Here is a 3,454-nt window from a genome sequence, read left to right on the forward strand (position 1 = left end):
ACAATTATTTTATTTAATGAGTCACTCTTTTAAAAGGCATAAATTACTGCATTCAAATTTGGAGGCTTCAGCTCTCACAGCTTAAAATTCAGTTAATTATGCAGTTAGGGTTTCTACATGTAGATTATTGACTAGTGGTGGGTCAGTCATCATCTAAGTAAACTTGCAGCCTCTAGTTTTATTTGTGATTTTTCCCCCCTTAGAGTCAGCCACCATACTGTAAGGAGAATGAGCTCTCTAAAACACAAATCTAATCATGTTATTATTACCTTTGTAAATAAAATAACAAAAGCTGTCTATAACCTCAGGTGTATTTCTCCAAATTTGTTCTTCCTGATGGTGGTGGTGGTTGTGTGTTGTGAAGTCTGTTCCAACTCATAGCAACCTTTTATAAGGTTTCTGAGGCTATAAAACTTTACGGGAGCAGAAAGCCTCATCTTCTTCTGTGGAGTGACTGGTAGATTCGAACTGCTGATCTTGCTATTAGCAGCCCAACTTGTAACACATTATGCTACCATATATTAAATGATATTATAAATAAAATAAATAAATAAAAACAAGTAAGACACACTTTTAAAAATCATCTCAAGATCAAATTCATGGGAAATATGTGCATTATAATTCATTCTTAAAATTTTACAGTGATCTGAGAATCTTTGCAATATAAAAAAGGCTGCTGGATTTGATTTAACTCAGCACAGGCACACACACACACATTTATTTGGTGGGAACACTGATTAAAATCTCTTGGAAATGTATTCTGAGGTATCCTTTTAAGAAAATGATGACCACACGAAACCCTCCAAAGTTCTCCACATGACTCAGTAGGCCTTCCCTGGCATGGTCACTGTCTACTTCTCCTTACCTCCTGACCGTCTCTCGGATCCCATCACTTATAACAACTTGCAGTTTCCCCAGCATGGCAAGTGTTTCCACAGCACCACGAATTTATATGCATTTTACACTCCACTGGGAAAGTCCTTTGTCCTCTTGTTCATTAAGTCTGTATTTTTTGTTAAATGATGCTGAGTCGGTTCTGACTCGTAGTGACCTTATTTATTTATTTTCATGTAACACTGTTTATATTCAAAGGTAAGATAGCCAAGATGCTACATGTGCAACAGTGAATCCCATAAGTACAAAAATACATGTTTATGAACATAAAACGTAGTAACATCTTTTCAAAAGACAAGAATAGCATTTTAGTTCTTTAGGGATAGATGCCTGGGACACTACCACTGAAGTCACTGATCAGTACTCATAACTAGCTTAATGACAATGTTACCCACTGCCTAACATCTGTAGGACAGTTGGGATATTTCTGCAGAGCATTCATAATTTGAGTATTATCTATAAGTAATTTCATCAGCTGGTACTCTCTCTGTGCATTGACTGGAGTTCTTTCCAGACCTTTATTAATTCTAGCTGTTGTAAGCGTTCAAAAACCTTTGTGACAACAGGTTTCTTAAAACTGTAAATGGAATGAGCCTTCCTTTGAATAATTCTTCTGAAATTCATTACAGACCACTTGAAAATTAAAGGGCTCCTCTTTATAGATGCCATTTAAATGTTTCATTGCTATTATAAGACAAATTTGCAAGACTGACAAACCATGTACAATGTTTGCTTTAAAATCCATGCCACACAGCTGACTTGCCTCCATCAGATCTGCTGCTATCATAAATGCATGTAATGTTATGTGATTTAAAGCAAACATCAATAGCATGTGCAATGACTGTAGATTTTTGTTGACATTGAAATGCTTCTGCAGTATTTCTCATATACTTCTGTCTTCTGAGAGACACTGAATAGTCTCATTCCACTTCTCAGCAAAAAGCTTGACTGGAAATTCTACAGGTAGAAACAATTGTTCTTTTAATATTTTAAGATACTGTGGAAAAACAAATGAATTCATTAAATGTATCTGTCAGTGAGAAAATCATGACTTCACTCTTTTTCCTAAGAGTTCCAAAATATCCAATCTACATATAAGACCAACTACTGCAATTGGAGTCTGTGCAGACTGAGAAATATCAAAACGATTATAAAGTAGTGTTTGGCTTTTATGATGGTCAAAAAGATCAAATTCCTCCAAAATGAAGATCACTGGGCAACTGCTAGTCCAATGACCTTTTTAAAGCTTCCGGAAGAAATTAAAAATTCTCAGCAAAGCATCCAAACACTTAGGAAGGGTTTCCAAGAAGCAGCAGGTGGGTTTCAACTACTGATCTCGTGGTTCAAAGTCCAGTGCTAATCTCTCATAATTCTTTAACATTTAATTTTTAAAGTTACTTCCTTTGAGAAACCTTCCGTGACCTTTCATATCATGAAATCCATCGGTATAATGCAGGGTTTTCCAAAATGTATGAAAGGTGGTTCTGATTGGTTTTCTATGATAAGAAAATATTTTTGAATGTCCATCAAAACATAGTTATCATAGCAATTGAAAGTTGGCTTTGGAAATACATTGATTTTATTGTAAGTCAACTTGAATAAAAATATTAAATAATAATTTATTTGGCTATGGCAAAATAAAAAAATAGTCTGAATCATAATGACATTATTGAACAGAGCTACCTTATAGGATTTCCAAGGCTGTAATCTTTACATACACACGTGAAAGTTGGACAATGGAAAAGGAAGACCATGGAAGATTGAGGCAATTCAATTATGGTGTTGGAAAAGAATACTAAATGTACTGCCAGAAAAACAAACAAATCTGTGTTGGAAGAAGTACAGCTTCTTAGAAATAAGGATGGTGAGACTTCATCTCTTATACTTTGGACATGTTATTTGGAAAGACCAGTCCCTGAAGAAGGACATTATGCTTGCTAAAATGGAGTTTCAGTGAAAAAGAGGAAGACCCTCGACATGATGGGTTGACACAATGGCAACAGCAAAAGGTTCAAATGTAACAATTGTAAGGATGTCACGTGACCGGGCAGTGTTTTATTTTGTTTTGTGTAGGATCACTATGTGTGGGAATTGACTCGATAGACTCTAGCTTGCTAGCCAATCTTTACAGAACCACATCAGTAACTGGTAGGTTTGAACTGTGGACCTTTTGGTTATCAACTGAGCACTTAACCACTGCACCATCAAGACTCCTGCAAATAATAACTTGGGAAATAGTAATCTAAAATATTTAATTCCCACCAACTGATTCAAAATTGTGGTGCCCAATATGAACACCAGAAGGCGCCAAATCATAATCACTTTAAAACCGAAGCATGTAAAAGATGATCTTATTTCAGTGGCAATAAATCCAATGATAATGGCTATCATTTCTTGATTACCTTATTTTGCTCTAGTAATTTTTTCAAGGCAAGTTACCTATATGAAGTTACTTATTCTTCACATTATTCCTGTAATTTTGCATTGATCTATTATTTATAGATGAAATTATCTCAGATAATAGCAATGAATTACTCCTATTGCTTTGCTGTTGTTTTGA

At 35.1% G+C, this 3,454-nt stretch overlaps 1 pseudogene; it reads right to left on the reverse strand.

Moving 5' to 3' along the window:
- Positions 1-1,264: 1,264 nt before the first annotated feature.
- On the reverse strand, positions 1,265-2,210 carry LOC102814651 (annotated as a pseudogene).
- Positions 2,211-3,454: the final 1,244 nt, after the last annotated feature.

Source organism: Chrysochloris asiatica, unplaced genomic scaffold (assembly GCF_000296735.1).
Source record: "Chrysochloris asiatica unplaced genomic scaffold, ChrAsi1.0 scaffold00013, whole genome shotgun sequence".
Classification (NCBI taxonomy): domain Eukaryota; kingdom Metazoa; phylum Chordata; class Mammalia; order Afrosoricida; family Chrysochloridae; genus Chrysochloris; species Chrysochloris asiatica.